The sequence below is a fragment of the Pleurodeles waltl genome, chromosome 7 (assembly GCF_031143425.1).
Source record: "Pleurodeles waltl isolate 20211129_DDA chromosome 7, aPleWal1.hap1.20221129, whole genome shotgun sequence".
NCBI classification, from domain to species: Eukaryota; Metazoa; Chordata; class Amphibia; order Caudata; family Salamandridae; genus Pleurodeles; species Pleurodeles waltl.
The window spans coordinates 1,300,525,943-1,300,544,467 of NC_090446.1; the positions used below are offsets into that span (position 1 = coordinate 1,300,525,943).

Consider the following 18,525-nt stretch of genomic DNA (forward strand, 5'->3'; position numbering starts at 1 on the left):
ATATGCAGAGATGGAAACGAGGACACTGAAATGGATTGGGGATGAGGCCTGTACGGCTGGACTGGAATGTAGTGCTAAAGAAATGTGGATAAAATGCAGTGCAGTTTTGTATGCATTCTTTTATATTGCATAAATAAAAATTTAAAACAAATGCTCAAAAAGGTTTAGGATAGAAAAGTGCTTCCAAAATAAAGATTGTAGTAATACCCAAACTGTGCCTAGTGCAAACTTTTTTCTGTCTTTTAAAAGCACACACTTTAGAGCTTAGCAAGTGGCTCCCTTACAATACTTTTCCAAAAAAACAAATGCATGTCTTCAGGAAGCTTCAAGTGACTCCATCAATTAAAGTCAGTACTAGTTTCTAAACACTCTTTACATTTGCAGATTAACCCAGTTGTGCACATTTACATTTCATTCAGGCAGCAGACAACCTGGCAAGAAGGCTTGTTCAGCTGTCTGCCTCCCTAGGTTTCACAGCATAGGAGACTCTCTGCTTTATATTTTGGCTGGAGCATCTCAACTCTAGGAATTATCCGTACTGGGGAAGTTGTGTTTTCACAAAAAGTAGGGGACCTGTTTTCCTAAAATTAAAGTATGGGCACGTCGTGCCCCTCAGATCGCACCCACTTCAACCACTCGTTCAAGGAGACACCGCTTTTCTGATATTTTCTGAAGAAAGAAATGCTGCCCAGCATAGTTGGGGAGGTGCTGGTGGGCCAGTTGAAGTGATGCGATAGGGAAATAGCTTAGGCCCTTCCCTCTTATGGTCGGGAGATTGCAGGGCTTCCACCTCCAGATCAAATGCCCTTAGCTAGTTTACGCCTGTGATTGTCTCCGTGGAAACTCTAAAAGCGGAGTCCACGATTTTCAAACCAGCATGTTGCATGCAAGTGCCAGATTTCCAGCATAAACCTCAAACAAACATTGGCTAAGTCGACATGGCACCTGGAGCTCAACTTTGGAAATACTTTGTGGAATGTTAAGAACTATATTAAACCCAAATAATCATTTTTGAGTCCCTGTTTTATCGTCCGTACTTTAGAGAGAAATGCCCATTTACTCTAATGCCGGGTTTGCCTATGTTGGTCTTTTGTCTGGGCAGTGAGCTCTTTGTCTCTGAACTGCTGTTGAATTGTTATGCACTAACTCACAGTCACGATCCTTCTCTGCAGCGGTAGGCTTACACTCAGAAAAGCTGTCTCAACTGCGGCCTACTGCTTTCTTTTTGAATGATGACCTAAGTTTTGGTTCTGTGAGATTCAGGTTTTCGCCCTTCCCCCTATCCTCGCTGACTACTAAACGATCAGTGATATCCTGGCAGTGGGGCATGGTAGCATGCTTTGGTGCAGTCTGGGGGAGTGACCCACAGATTGTCACACGCAGAGGCATACAGAACCCTGCATATCGGGTGCAAGTTAGTGCAGCTGACCAACGTGTGTCACTAAACAGTGCCCTGCAGAATACAGAGCCGCTGGAGGAAGTGACTGGAGAACTTGACATGCCCGCCTTGCTTCTGTTGCTGGGGGTGATCGCCTACTGAATGTGGTGTATCTAGCATCTTGTGGTTCCCCTGAATGTGCCACGTCTAAGAGTTTAGGGGCCAGATGTAGCAAAGGTTTTTACCCATTCTGTGTCATTGGGGAAAAAGTGTTCGTACAAATGGCCCTAGGAAACTTCTAGGTTAAGCAAGCTACACAACACTCTAGAGTGCAGCTTTATGTGCGTATTGTGCTATGACTGGTATTATAATACAGCATACGACACACTTCGTTGTATGCCTGATAGTTCATTGGTCTTGCACAGGTTTGGCCTGTTGAAAAGGGGTTTGAACTACATTGGGACCTCGAGTACACAGATGGGTTCCTCCTCTAGCCATTTGAGTTAACTTCATGTTTCTCCACCATGTGGAGTCCTTGTCATGGGCTGTGATATTGCCTTAACCCGAGGATGCCAGGCAGGGTCCTCACAGTATTGAGCCCTCCCAGATACAAAGCACCCTTGAGTGCTGTAGACTTTGAGAGGAAGAATTCCTGCTGAAGCCCTCGCCACAGTAACGCATTGCTGCAAGGAAACCATGAATGGTGAATTTGTTAATAGTCGGATCCCCTGTGCTCCTTGACACACTGGTTTAAACCCTGTGGAAACTATTTATTCTGTTTCTAACGGAGCTCTCCTTTTCAGTGTGATGCCTGAGTTCATAGAAACTAAACCTGAACATCCAATTATGCCGCTCTTGTATGGCGAGAATACTCGCCTACCGTCCCTGCCTGTGTACCAAAATGCGTCATTTCTCAATATTGTGGTCAGAGACTCAATATTTGGCAATTTTCTGATTTAAAACCATGTGCCTGCCTAGACTCCGGAGGGCTGCAGACAGTTCTGGATGCATCACCCAACTGCAGCCTGGACTAGGAGGACCTCAGACGCGGCAGTCCGGTGAACAACAGTAGGAAAAAATACTAGTGGACAAAACTCTAGTACTGGTGACAGAAACACGAAAAGCAGTTTGCAAAGAGCAAAGTTTGAAGTAGTTCCTGACAGGCTGTTAGTCGTTTGCCTGTCACGTCACTACACGTAGTAACACATTAAACCAAATTAGACTTTCCTCGATGGCCGGTATGTAACATCAGCCTTTGAACGATTCTGTAAAGGGCTTTAGCTGTGTTCCACTGTGTAGTAAAAAGTTGTGTGATGCCAGGACAAGGCGACTATTATTTCTTTACTGCATGGTTGTGGGGTTTATTTAAGAGGCAGTGAACTTTTCTCCCATATTTAGATTGCAGCTGAGGAGTCCGTTTTGATACGAAGCCGAATTGTGTTTTTGTATTAAGATTTATGTTTATGTCCAGCGCCTCGAAACCCTCATGGATGATTTCCCGCGCTCTATAAATGTTTGAGTGATTGATTGATGTGTTCAGGCTGAAATGGGTGGTGGCCAAAGCAATGGAAGTTATTAACCCTATTGGCAACACTGTTTAACTCTTCCCTGGACTTGACCTGCATTTCAGTTGGAAGCAAGCAAGAGTAAAAGTCCTAAAATAAAAATAAATAAATAAATTAAAGAAAAAAGCCATCTGTTGACCCGGATATTCTTTCCAACCTTCCACACATTTCTGTGCTCCCAACATATTGTCTAAGAGGTTAGACGCATCAGCATCCAATTATCGTAATATTTGGAACAGTCAGGGCTCTTACACCCATCCCAATCAGGCCTTAGGCAACATTACATCTCAGTATCCGGCCTACTGGAAGTCTCTGACTATCTTAGAGGAATGAATGCCACCCTCATTCTTTTAGATCTATCAGCAGCTTTCAGTACTGTATCGCAAACGCTATTCCTTAAATGCCTGTCACAGATGGCTATCTGTGGCCAGGAACCAAGATGGTTCCAGGCCTTCCTTTGTGATAGGTGCCAAACAGTGACAGTGTCCAGCTTCTCATCAGGAAGTAAAAGACTCTTTGAGCCCCACTGTATTCAATGGTTATATTACCCTCCTAACTACATTAATAGTCTTTTGAGATTCAAGTAGTTTCCTCCGCTGATGATACTCGGCTAATTTTAGCCACATACAAAACTGCTGACCTTCCAGAAGCTTCCTTTAAAATGTGGCTAGCCAAGGTTATTGAATGGATGCAGCAGAGTTACTTATAATTTACCTTAGGTAAAACTAGAATTCTTGTATTTGGATCTATTGAGAATTTTTCAAATAATGACTGTTGAGCTGTAGGGCTGCCAACTACTCCTTCTCCATCGTTGGTAGCAAGTAACCTCAGAGTACAATTTGACTATGAGATTACTTTCCGCTCTCAAGTTCTTAATGTAATTGGTTTCTCACTACTTCGTATATTAAAGACATATATCTAGATCTACTCCTCCGTAGGCCTGGAAAATAGTAGTTATTGTACTTATTATTGCTAATCGTCTTTATGTAGGCCTATTCTAAGCTGTGATTAATTAGCTTCAGGTGGTTCAAAACACAGCAGCATGACTGGTTTTAAGAATAACTTGCCGTTCATCTAAGTCTCATCATCTTAAACGAATACATTGGCTGCCAGTGTAAATGCGTATTCAGGTTAAGACACTGATCCTGGTGCATAGAGCATATTATGACACCTGACTCCAATATCTTTGGTAAAGATTCCATCACTGCTGTCCATGCAAAGACCTGGCATCTAGTAAGGCCATGCACCTTAAAATTCTGAAAATCAAGCCCCAAGAAAAGGTGGAAGATCTTCCTCCTTCGTAGCAGCAAAGAATGGAGTACGCTTCCTCTTGCTCTTCAGGCTGTTGTTAATGAGAACTATTTTAGGAAGCACCTGAGGAAATGTGTATTCTCTTCACTTAGTAGGATAAACATCTTACCTCTGTCTGTTTAGTGCTGGGACACCCTTTGGGGCAGCTGTTTGCGCTATGTAAAACTTTCTCATTCAGTTATTCAGTTTTAGGTTCAGGTCCAGTTGGCAATGCATGCCCTGTACCATGTGTACACTGCATGAGTGTCACTTAAGGAGGTGCTAAACATGGACTAGCGGAGATCTAGAAACTAGTTTAATTCATACTGCATTCACACTTCAGTGTGAAGTTACTTAACCTTTGAAAAACAACTGCATCTCAACCTGACCGTGGCCAAATTAGACACCTCTATGGATAATAACTATCTGCTGGTAACTTGGGTTTCCTACTCTTCAGTCAGAATGCCCATTCTGTACAAATCAGGAACTGTGTCAATTATTAAAGCCTTTTATTACTCCTGTGCCACGGATGGATGCAGGGTGATGGTTTTTAAAAAAACAATTGTGAATAAGAGGCCAGTTTTTTCATCCTTTTCAGAAAAGGTAGATGTTATCAGTGAAATAAAGCTATGAAATAAAGCTATGATTGAAGAGTGTTCGACAACATGTGGGCTTAGACTGTGAAGGATCTGTCTTGCTTCCTCTTGATACAGACTCCAGAACAACAAAGCTAACTGTGATGGGCAGGCCATGGATTTCACAATTGATGGTATAGAGAAGACTACACTTGAACTATGCATCAGTACCAAAAATGGGCTTGAAACGACAGACTATCTGGCAAATGTTGAGTGCCCTAGAGCCAAGCCAGGGTCCAGGGTGCTCGATGCTTTTGGTAGGTCCAACTAAAGCTATCAGAAGTACTTTCCTGTAGTCGAGATGAAAGCCTTGATTTGTGCTGCTTGTTGTAGCACAGACATCTGATTGATTGCAAGCAAGGAAAGATCCTGCACAACATCTTCAGATTCCTGAAATAAGATTAATGAACAGTCTTAACCTAGGAACTCAATGAAAAATTATAACTGATTATGGATTCCAGGTTCTCTCTTATGTCTGTAGCTGTCCAGGTATGCTCAAGAAAGAAGCCCAGCCAAGATTCCACACGGCACCCAACACACGCATTTTATTGATGTTACGATCAGTCAGTAGCTATCCATTCATTTGCTGTTAATTGTAAATTTTAGCGAGCATACCTTTGACTCCTATCAGGAAGGCTATGAATGTCATCCTCATAAACATAAAAGTAGAGGACCTTGGACTTAAAAAGTCAAGCAAGAGACTGGGCGACAGCAGTTATCTTGGAACACTCTAGTGATGATCCAAGGTTAACAAGAAAAGCACTTGGTTTTACATGAACCAAGCCAAAGCGATACCAGCCACACCAATATCACAACTTGATGATGACTAAGGCTGTGGAAAGGTTTAAAAAAAACAACCTGGGCTGTGAGGCCCCTCTACATTAATCAAAGGTCACCGGATATAGCCAAGGTGACGAACCAGAATTTTAAAAACATTTTGTTACTCTTTCTTTAAGTTATAAGTCCAGTCAAATCACAGACATAGATACAAGCAAGGATGCAATCATAGAATATAGGCCCTGTAACATAGAATGCACTTCAGTGTGACAGGTCAAGTTGTGTGAACAGGAGTCACCTAATAATGGTACAGCAGGAAACAAAACATATCACTTAAGGCAGTGGTTCCCAACCTGTGCTCCGCTCCGTGACACATTCCCAGGGGGTCCGCAGGCCTGGGCTGGGAGAAAGACATTTCTCCAGTGGAGCCTCTGACAAACACATGCATCCTGTTTTTATATTTATTACTTCCTTTGTTCAGCAGTTTTAAAAGCACTGCAAAGCTCGTGTACAACAAAAATAAGTGTTGAGAGAACTCTAATGATTAATGTACCTGCTGGAGAGGAATGAGAGTTTTGGGCAGTGGCAGTTTTGACTCAAAGGTAGCGCAGATGGTTAATAAAGAACGTGTATCATGCAAAGAACAGTATTTTATGAGCATGGCACAGTGGGTTACTGCTTTTGTCACAGGGATTATTTTATTACTCTGCAGTTCATAATAATAATCTAGTACAGTGAGCTATGAACTGCTGTTAAAGAGCTACATGCAAACCACATGGCACAAATTAGAAAGTTGTTTTTCCCTAGTCTTTCATTTTCCTTCTGCTGCTAAAAAAGTTTTGTTTCTGTAGAAATACACTCTTATTACGAACGCCCTCGCTAATCACTGTGCTGTGTTCTCAATACTAAGTTTGTGCTGCGCCAGACCAAGCACTCTTAGAAAATGCCTACCAGTGTGGATGACATGTGAATCCTACCCTTTGTAGTCCCCTGTAAAGTGCCCAGACACCCTACAGTGGTATGAGAGGTGCTTTACAACAAATTAAGTACATGTGACGGAGAGGCTAGGGAGAGATGAGAGGGCCCCTATGGTTTACTTCCTTTCCCCATCACTCATTTATGTGAAAAAGCTTTCTCAGATCCTACATACCTAAAAAATATCAAAACCGAAACCGCTCCGGAAATGTAGAATCTGACCTGAGGATTCACCTTTCCTAAATAAAACCAAACAATGAATAGGTAGTCGCCGAGATGCAGCAACAACCTTCCCAATAAAATGTTTTGAATTTTGCATATTTTTTTCAATATAAAAGAATTATATCTTTAGTAATTTGAGTATTTGTTTGGTGTGTACTTGTTATATTTTTTGCAAATTATTATTTTAATGTTTGAAATTTAAATCGTACAAACTGCTGGGGGTCCCCGGCTTCCAGTAATGATTCACTGGGGGTCCTCATGAGTCAAAAGGTTGGGAAACACTGACTTAAGCTACAAACAGAGTGATAAATCAAAACCGAACTTCCTCCCACCGCCCACTCCCCTATGCTTTATCATATAATCCAACCAGTATGGCTCAATGACTCCCTACAGAGTCCTGTTGTGTCCTGCTATGGCTGTTATGTGCGGCCCACTTCCCATTCCCTCCACCCCCTTAGGTGCCTGGCCCTGCCCGATAAATATCCCTAAACGTTCATGTCAAGGATCTCCGTTTGTTCCTTGACAGACCCTCCCTGTGGGGATCCATCATAAGCGGGGCTCATGTGAACCTACTCTGCTCCTGTCCATTCAGTCAAATCATGCTGCCATCCCACTGTCAGGGGAGGTTTTGGACTCAACCACCTAATGACAAAACCGAGCCAAACCGAGCAGCGTAAATTTCCTGCTTAGTTCCTTTATTTTTCCTTTTGGGTTGCAGACCTAAGAGGCATTGTTTAATCATAAGTGGACTCGCTTCCCATGGCCGTATTGACCTGTTCCAACAGCTCTACCTAGAATTGCGTATCAAGGGGACAGTGCCACACCACCTGGAAAAAATCTGCCTGTACATTCCTACAGCGCACACATTCTAGGCCACTAGCTGGATAGATAGCATGTAACTGCTTGGGGGATACATAGGAGATGTGGATAATATTGAATTGTTTAAGCTTCAATCTCATATTGATCGACACCTCTCAAACCCCCCACCCCCCTTGTATTCTGGCCCACTCCTTTGCTGTAATAGGGTCATCATTAAACTGTTTCCAGGCCTTCTCATCTTCAGTGTATTCACTTGTCTTATCAGCCCATATTGCCCAATTTGGGTGTGTAACGAGTCGCCCGCCAAATATGGATAACAAAGTAACCGATGTTTGTGTGATTTCTTTGTGGCAGCAATTTTTGTATACTGAAGAAACTGTCCAAGCCCCAGGCCAAATGTCTCAAATGCATCCTGCATGGTGATAAATTGGGAGGCAGGGTACAGATCAGATAGTGTATTACACCCTCCGTCTTGCCACCGGTCAGTGGCCATGGTTTGAGCAATCTGCAGCAAGGGATATATAGTTGTCAGTGCTCTAAGATGCAAGGCTCAAGAAAAAAGATTGAAGTCAAGTGAATCATGTGAAGATATTTTTATTAGTAGCCACTTTTACCCATTCAAATTTGTAGGGTTTCTGGTGGCACAAAGTGCACATTTCTAACTTCTGAATGTACGTTTGTATTAGTCCTTGTCACTGTAGCTGTACTTGGATCTTCACTTGTGTCCATCACTTTAATTGTAAATGTGAAAGATCTAATATGACAGTTAAACCATCATGTGCAATAGAAGTGTACCTAAGTGGGCGGTCAAGTAATGTGCCTTCTTTTAACTCTTAGTATGCACCAGCATGATCAGATTTTGGGTGGGTAGTCTGCTTAATGTGATTCACCTGTTGTGCGAGCCATGCTAATATTTGTGCATATGTTTGTTATTTATGATTTGGGAACAAGTCTTTTGAGATTTATCCGCATGTGTTTGGTATGTTTTACAAGCATTAGGTAAATATGACCCTATAGATCCTTCATGGTGTTTTGGCAGGTTGCTGACTTGGGCCAACCTCCTAAATCTGAGCTGAATGAACAGACTGCTTATGACCCACAAATCTCCCTCAGCTGACCTAGAGATAATGCATATTGCAGGGGTGTGGAATTTAATAAAATATCCACTTGTCCATTGGACAGGTTGCTTCATAAATCTACTTGTCTTGTAAAACAAATCCACATGTCCCTTCGGTGGCACGTAGTGCAGCGATAAATTATGGCAGCCATCTCATTATACAAGAGCTCTGATTATAGCCTCTCAGATTACACCATGGCTAATGCTACCGTAGGTTTGAATTCTAGCAATTACCACATTTTGACACCTTTCCATAAATCTACATATTGGGGCTCGAGGTACAGTTAAGCAATAGTTCCAGGGTTGGAATGCGCTTTGGAGTTTGTGCAAACCTACTAACTTGCATGTTTTCGGGGTTTTCACCAGCTCTTTTCTAATCTTTCCCAAAATTGAGAAAGGTTAAAAATGTACTCCTTACAAGGGCAGAAATAAAACTTCTTCCACATTTGGGGAAAAAAATGGTTGGAGGGAAAGTGAACTCAACGGATTTTCAGATGATTGAAATCTACACATGTGTATTTGCTTGTGCTAAAATGCAATTCACAAATATTTTCCAAGAGTTCCCTTTTCTGAAAATTATTGTTTATCGATGAAAGCTGTAAATCTGCACTAACGCAAGGGCATAAACCATGGGTGCACTTTTGTGACTTTATTTAAGAATTGGGCCCCTAATTATGTCTTGAGTTAAACAATACTTTTTGTTTTTAATACAATTCTATCTATCTATCTATCTATCTATCTATCTATCTATCTATCTATCTATCTATCTATCTATCTATCTGTCTTCACTGTGAGTGACAGCATTCTGCTCTTTTACAAGCAGCATATCAGCACACAGAGTAGTTTTACTCAGTGCCAGAGACTTCTGTGGCAATGCATTCTTTTTGAGATCAAAAAATATTATTGCAACATTTGGTCAACTCTGAAATCAGTGTTATTTTTATCTCAGATCATGCACCTGTGATTACAGACCTTGATCTTTTTCTTGATGGTTCTAAAACGTCTTAATGGAGGTTTAATAACTCTGCTTTCAGATAGTACTTTTATCGCTTCCTACAGTAAGTTTATAGAAGAATACTTCCACATCAACAATAGTGATGAACTATCATTTCATTATGTGTGGGACGCATTCAAAGCAGCCTCAAGGGGTTTCATCATAAGTTATGCTCCCTCAAAAAAAAAAAAGTCTGCTCAACAAAAATTGACTTCCATCCTTAAATATATAAAGTCCCTTGAACATGATTACTATACTCACCAAACTAGTAAATCACATCTTGAAGCACAAGTCTCCGCTAAAATGGAGTTCAACCAATATACCACTGAACAAGCATGCAGCACCCTCCTGAAAATAAATGGCAGATATTATGGTGGTAATAATAAAGCTGGTTCTCTTCTAGCTCGATATTTGAAACAAAGAAAAGAAAAAAACAACTATTAAATCTATCACAGAGAACAATGGGTTTAAACACTTTAGAGATAAATATATAGCATTGTATTTCGCTTTTTACTATAAGGACCTTTACACTCCAGAACACACACCATCAGTTGGATCTATCAACCAATATTTCGATAATCTCGAACTGAGAGACCCATTGCAGCTTGACCTCTCATCTTTAGACCAACCCCCTACAACTTACCGAACTATATACAGCTTTACAATCTCTCCCCAAGGGTAAGGCTCCAGGCCCAGATGTCTTCACAGAAGAATTCTTTATTCAGTTTATTAAGTCCCTCTTCCCCAAACTCTTTCAATTACTTAATCACTTTATAAAGTCAGGGTCAACATCAGGCTCATTTACGGAGGCCATGATTTGTCTTGTTCCCAAAAAAGATTGAGATGCGACTGAAGGTAAAAAAAATTATAGAGTCATTTCTTTAATTAATACCGATTGTAAACTCTATGCTCTCTGTTTACTCCCTTTATATACCTGACCTTATTGATTCTCATCAATCTGGTTTTATCCCTAATAGAAATGTAGCACATAATTATTTTTTAAATACTATTAACAAGGCTTCTAAACTTAAGATTCCTCTGGCAACTTTATAATTGGATGTGGAAAATGCCTTCAATAGGGTCTTCTGGGGTTTCTTGTCGAAGGCATTGGAATGGCATGAACTAGGTACTAAATTCCGACATTTTATATCCATTCTTTATTCCTCACCATGTTCCTCAGTCATAATAAATAGTATCCGATCTCCTTTTTTTCCCTCTTAAAAGGGGTACTCGTCAGGGATGCCAACTATCTCCTATACTATTTATTTTGGCTCTCAAACCTTTTCTATACCAATTAAAAACGTCTGAACAATTTACGAGGTTTCAAATTAATAATACACACATTACATTTATGGCAAATGCTGATGATATTCTTTTGTTCATGTCTCACCCTGACACTTCTCTTCCTGCATTCCTGCTTGAGCTCAACTTATATTCTGATGTATCTGGCTATAAACTTGATATAGACAAAACCGTGGTCTTACCACTTAATGCTCATTGCGCTGGCCCTGTATTCCTTGATGCAGGATTATCTTTAAATTCTTCTAAGATTAAATAACGAAGTATGGTACTGCAATACGATCAAGGATACACTAAAGACTGATTCAGAAATCTTATCTGCAAAGCTTGTAGATCTCACACAGAAATGGTCTTCATTATATCTCACGCAGTGGGGCCGCTTGGACACTATTAAGATAATGCTTCTCCCTATCATTAACTTCTTCCTTATGATGCTTCCTATTAAGATACCTAAACTTTTTTTTTAGTTCAATTGATAAAATTCTATCCAAGTTCCTGTGGCACTGTACACAACCCCGAATCTCTCGCTCGAAATTGAAACTTCCTAAAGTACAAGGTGGAGTTAATTTTCCTGACTTTTTAACTTATCACAAATCTTTTTCCATTAAACAAATACAACCCTATTTATCTACACTCATTGATGCACCTCAAAAGCTATGGTTCTCTTTGGAAGAAGCCTTTATTTCTCCCTTTTCCCATAAGCACATTATATTTATGTCTAACCCCCCAAAATTCTGGTTGCCCAGCACTATCTCCCATTCAGTCAACTTATTGAATCCTTTTTTTATTTCACATCTTACCCCATTAATCAATTCTTTAACAGTCCTATTTGGCACAATAGTTTTCTTAGGAAACAAGGTAAAACCTTGCGTTGGAAGGCTTGGATGGCTAAAGGTATTCTTCTCATTTCGCCATTATATCATAAAGACTCTCTCATCCCTTTTACTACTGTCTCTGCAACTTATAATCTTCCTATTCACATGAAATCACAATATTTTATTCTTTCTACTCTGGTTCAAGAGGCCCTCAATAAACTTATACATCACAATCATTCTTCTCTTGCATCATCACCACACCCAATCGTAACTTCAAATATCCTAGGGCAGCTGAAATTGTTAAACTTTTTAAGAACGTCTGTTCCACCTAGACTCAAATCGCCCATTGAGACATTGTGGGAATCAGATCTTGGTGTTGCTTGGCCAACTTTATAGGATAGAATATGGTATAAGATACATTCCACCTCATGCACTACAAGCCTCACGCAGACCCTATTTTTTTTGTTATAATAGACTTTTCTACACTCCTGTACGCCTTTACAAACTCAAACTTAAACAAAATGACAATTGTTGGTGCTGCCACTCTCAGCAGAGTATTGACTTTCACATGTTTTGTTCTTGTCCATCCCTACCTACTTTTTGGTCCTTAATAAGGTCTCCCTTTTCAGCAATAGCTCAGATCTCCTTACCAATGTCATATGAATTACTGTTTTTGAGTGGCATGCACGAAATTTGGCGTTCATTCAAGCCTCTTGGAAAATTGGTGGACCTCTTGCTTTCTATTGCAATCTTTATTATTGCTGTATTATTGCTTCTCACTGGAAATCTTCAGAGAATATTACTGTCAGACAGTGTTGGAATTTTTTATGTTATAGACTTGACAGCCTGATTCAACAGGAACTTTCTTCAAATGTCATTGGCTATGGTTGCCATTAAGTAACTATCGCTCACGCACTGCGAAGGAAATTGATTTTTCTCCTCCTTTTTAAAAAAAAAAGTCAATATATTTCCTGTTTTTCTTCTTATATATTCTTATTTCATCTTACATTCACTGTAATTATTGTCTATTACCTGTCTCTCCACATGGCTATCACTTGATTCCATTTTCTATCCCTATAGCTCTTCTCCCTCTCCCTTTCTTCTTTCTTTATTCAAACTTGGAGTCTTTGATACTATATTGCTGTATATGCCTAATTCATTTACATGTTTAATATAAGTTGAATGTAAGTACAATATTCTTTATTCATATATATCCACAACTGCATATCTCTGTTCTGGCAATGTTAAGTTAATGTTCTTGTATTTGACTCAATAAAAAAGTATTTTAAAAAAACAATATATATTTGTGTGTATTTATTTATTTTTATATATATACGTGTGTGTGTGTATATGTGTGTGTGTGTGTATATATATATATTATTGCTTTTTACAAATATTTGTTATAATGGTGTAGGTTTGTTTATTGTTGTGGGAGCCGCCATTTACCAAAACCATGTCAAACGAAGACATGCATTGACAAAACCAAAAGGCTGACCAGCATTGTCAGACCTATTGGCTTTGCTAAGGATTGCTTATTTTCATATTTTCTGTAATCCTGTTGAAACTGGTTGCACTGATTTTCCATTATGAATATTTTTTGGGAATACTACCACGAATCAACATATTTGAGTAGCTGATGCTTCAAATAAATGTTACTTAAAATATCACAGCAGTTTAGCAAAAAAAATTGCATTTTTTGGTGAATATTTCATTTGAAAGCAAAGACTCATCAATCTTGATTTCAAGCTTCTTCAAATATTTGCATCTAATCAGAGCATTCTGGAAGCATTATGCATAGCCTCATATTGTTAAACTTTTTAAACAGGTGTTCACATTTTTATACTGGGACCACTTTCAGCAGTGTAGTCCGAGCTTGCAACATTTCCTTAGCGTGCTCACCCTAGTAACAGTCTTTTCATCAGTGAACCATAAATACAAGTTTGAACAGAATTAACATATCGTCACAAATATTACCTTGACTGCAGACAGTGCCCTTTCCGGATCGATGATGTGGTACTGTAAACAGGTAGCCAAATGGTTTGTGTTGCGGGGGTTATGCCTACTTGTTTCTAGCACAAAACAAACACAAAAACTTGTTGTCCTTGACCCCAAACAATATGTCCTGTGAATTGGGCTATAAAAATTCCACACCCCTGATACTGGACATGTGGCAATGATAATGGTTGTCAGACATTTTTGCTTTATTTGTTGTTGTGAGGTCTGGCAGCCTTTCACTACACGTGTGTGCACACAAGAAATCCACACTTACTTTTAAAGGTTTTATTTTAAACTAAATTTAGTGGAAGATAAATTAAGGAGGATAATTTGAGAAACCAGTAAAATTGGAGTGAAAGCTTAAGCAGTAAATGTCAATATTATGTAAGCAGACAACACTAAAAGGTTCCCTTTTTTAAAGAATACTTACGTGGCTAATTTCCAAGCATTGAAGACATCCAGGTCAGTGTTTCAGTAGTGTCAAGAAACGTTTGTACCTGAACTACATATGTTTTCATAGATGTGCGTGTGTCTGCGAGACAGTGGTAAGTTATGTGTGTACTGGATGAAGACTTATGAGACAAACAGTAAAGATTGCATTGGGTGGCTGAATTTGAAGCCACTTGCTTTCCAGTCTGAAGTGGTGTCAGAGACCCATTCTTTCTCGAGGAGAGATCTAACCCATTTATTTTGAGATCAATAAACCTTTTAATTATGATGTAAGGTGAGAGAACATCGGAACAATACCCTTTCAGACTTAGAGTGCTGCACAAATTATGCAGAAAAGCTGAAAAGTTTGCTAGAACAACATACATTTGAACTCTAAACTCTATCGCTCTATACAGGAGCTACTCTCCACCTAAACTTGAGAACTACCCAGAGTTCTCTGCTTCTTTTTTGCATAATTTATGCTACACTCTAAGCCTTAAGGGGTATTGTTCTGTCTTACACTGGTTGCTTCCTTATGTCTGGACAAAAATAAACCTCTCTGAAGAGTTGTAATAATAGTGAAACACATGTCGTGTCAGGGGTTGCTTTTATTCAGCCCAGGTTGTCTTGGATTGCATTTTGCCAATCCAAAGCTGTAATACTGTGTCTGGAGTGGTAAAAGGCTTTTGTCATTTTCTAGCTCTGAGTGGATGGCACTGTGTTAATCCTATGCTTCAAAACTTTGCTAGAAAAACAGACATTTGAGGAACAAATTTAGAGTGTCGCTGGTATTGTAGGGCACTCTATACAGGAGCTAAACTTGAGAATTGGCCAGAGTCATCTGCTACTTTTTTGTGTGTGTGTGTGTGTGTGTGTGTATGTGTATATGTATATGTATATATATATATATATATATATATATATATATTTTTTTTTTTTGTAAAGATCTGTAAATATGTATATATAAATAAATGTAAATGTATGCTGGCCTGGGTGGATAGGCCATTTGAGACACATTTATTGCACTCAATACTGTACAAGAGATTTTTGGGACAGTTATTGATCTTGTAGATATTTGGGTCCTGGGAACAAATGGTTATATTACAGAATTTGACAATATCTCTTAAAACTCAAGAGGAGGACGTGTCTTACATCTTTTGTGTGTAAAGCATTACTATTACCCTGATGTTGAAGCCAGTGAAAACACCATAACAGTCACTAATTGTCAAATCTATTGCCACTTAGTAATTTTCACAGTAAAACACTTGTAACATTGGCCAGTTCTGTGGTGATTTTTTTATACTTCTTCTCCTGACTCGGTTAGCTTTGCCAGACCTAGTAGGTTCCTTGCCTTGCATGAGTGATCTTAGAATCATCAGAATGGCCTTTTAATAGAGACTGCCCATAATACTTGTCTTGGTTGGCTAGTATTTGAGCCAATGTTCTTGCAACTTATAAACTTCCAATGACCCAAGCTGAGGTGACCATCTCTGCTATACTTTTTCGTTTCACCTTCAAGACGCTGGTTTGCATTTAAAAGTATTATTATTTACATCTGGGTTTTCGGTTGCAGTTGCCTGTTCTGATCTTATTCTCTTTATCTGCTGGTGAGTTACTTCTGTTTAAGAGCAAAATCATTCTTTGCCTCTTTAAATGGATGAGATTAAAGTGTTTTGCTTATTTTTGGCCTGGGTATAAGTCGGAGCATTAGTCTGACTGACAAAAGCATGTGTGTGTGTTTTGTGTGAATGTGTGTGTGTGTGCTCCTAGGTTTTCTTGAACGATAAGTGCTGTGTTACCTGATGGATAGCTCAGTTGTCCAATGCAGCAAACTATACCATCTATTGTGTGGGTTGATTGATAGCTCTTGAATCTAATACCTGAATTTGCACTATATGTTTACACTGGCTGTAAGGCAGAGCAGTTTCACCATAGAATTTGTCATTTTTAGATATATGCACCCTAGAACTTATTTTTCCGAAGATAATGCGTTAAAAATATCTGCTACCCAATGCTTGCCTCTTGCATGACAAAACGTGAAATATGTGTGCAAGATAAGTATAGCTTTAATAATATGTGACGGTGAACTTAAGACCCTGAGATCTGCGCCTTTTGAGCTTTATGATGTAAGTTGTGTCTCTCCTTGTTAATTGGTGTCTTTTAGCTCTGGGATATGTCTGTACATATTCTTTGTGTGCTATGTTTGAAAATTGTGTTCAGCCCCAGTCACTGTGATGGATCACTAGCAAAGTTGTCTTGTTGACTCCTGGATTAGGCGAGTAGGAATATATCAAAGTCCCATACTGGATGGGTGATCACTCAGCTTTGGCTTTTACTGGCAGTGCTAATTGGGTTCTTTGCATTTCTCTTTTTATGTGTGAAATTGTGTACTATGCTATGTCCCTTATGATATTAACATAGTTCTGAGTGGCTGCTACTGCGTTCCCATTCATGGATTCACCTTCTCAAAAATGAAGGGGCTGTCTTAAGGCTGGACATGAGTATTCCCAGTTCTACTCATTAACACTTGTCCATTAATTCTGCTGAAGTAATCAGAATATTTGATATGTTGATATGTCAGGAAGAGCACTCCCACAGTAGCCTGACCCAGACCATCAGACTCATTCTACATCGAAGTGGGTACAGCCGTTGCCCACACTATGAATGTGATTCTGTAAAGCTAGTGGAAATGGGCTCATAGAGTGCAAATTCTTGGTATATCACCAGTCCCCATATTTCTGAAAGTTTGGGCTCAAACTGTTCATGTTGGAACAGAGCAAAGGCTAATTTGCATATGTTTGGGTCTAACCTGAGGTGGAATGATGGGCAAAAAACAATGCATTGGAATGTTACTATGAGTGATTAGAATATTTGCGAGTATTTCTCCCATCACTCTTTGTGTATTTTATGTTATGCCCTAAGAGGCCAAGGGTATCCCCAGCTGGGGTCACGTGCTCAATATGACACTGGCATCAAGCTGCTTCTGACGGAAGAGGCCCAGTAGGCTGAAACTGGTCTTGCGTTGCTTGTGTTCAGTTTGGTGAGGACCTTGTTTGGCAGTTAGGGTGGGACTTTTGCTGGTGAAGCAGAAGAAATGTTATTTCTAAATGGCTGGATCTAATCTGAGGTGGCGTGAAGAACAAAAAAAATGGATTTGAATGCTACCCTTTTACAGGGGGTTAGACTATTTGCAAACATTCCTCCCATCATCTTTTGTGTGTTTGAGTTCCCATGCGCAAACCAAGACGTCATAAAACAGTCAAACTCCATAAAACACCACACATTCATTCAGCACAGCTCAGATATTCCATATAGTTTGCCATTATGATGCTCATAACAGTACTTACCAGCAAGAAATATTGCATGAAAGCCGCAACCGAACGGATTAGATGAAGTGACTGACACTTACACAGCACAGCTTAGATATACCATAGAATTAATAATCATAAACTGCTGTTCTTTATGAATAAAGCAATATCAGCCTTAGGTTATCACTAACGTTCGGGCAAAGGGCAGATTACTGGCCCGGGATTCAGACGTGCAGTTGGTAAAGCTCTCAAGCTGCGTTGGAATGGCATAAGTCACACCCTAGACACGTGCACTGAGGCCCTTGTAATGGCAGACTGGGCGCTGAGCAAATGCCAATAAGATAACATTGATCATGTTGCCACTAAGCAGCTTCACGTGGTGCCAGGTGATTTCCTAGTAGGGGAGGTGGACCTTGCAGTGCATGAGCGGTAGGTGAAAGAGGTAGTCCTACCACAAAGGTCCCCTGGCATGTCTGGAGACTGTCCTTGGTGGAAGCATTAGGGACCACACGTTTTTCTTTATTTGGTTTAAAAAAATGTGGGCCTCCCTTCAGCTCCATGCACGCAGTGACTAGAGAAAGACAGATGATTCGGGGTCGAGGATCCTTACTCATACCTGTCCTGCATCAGTGCATGTGGAGGGTTGCGCTTCCAGGGGTGAAAGCTGTGTGTCCAGTACTGAGAAGGAATGACAAGGGCAGGTTGAGTACTAGGTGCTGCTTATTTGTACCCTGGTCCTTCTGCTCACACTCCTGGTAACCTTTCTACTGAGACCTGTAGTCCTGTTCAAACGTAGTCTGACCACTGGAAGACACTTGGATTTGAGGAGCATTAGACGTTTGTGTCCTCCCTGTACCTGTGGGTAAGGGAGTTAATGGGCATAACTTACATGCACGGCTCCCATTGT

The 18,525-nt window shown here is 40.0% G+C and overlaps 1 protein-coding gene across 7 annotated transcripts in view; it reads left to right on the forward strand.

The window, feature by feature from the left end:
- Positions 1 to 18,525, forward strand: part of LOC138246211 (myosin-10-like) — a 491,460-nt gene that overhangs the window by 204,142 nt on the left and 268,793 nt on the right. The window lies entirely within an intron of this gene.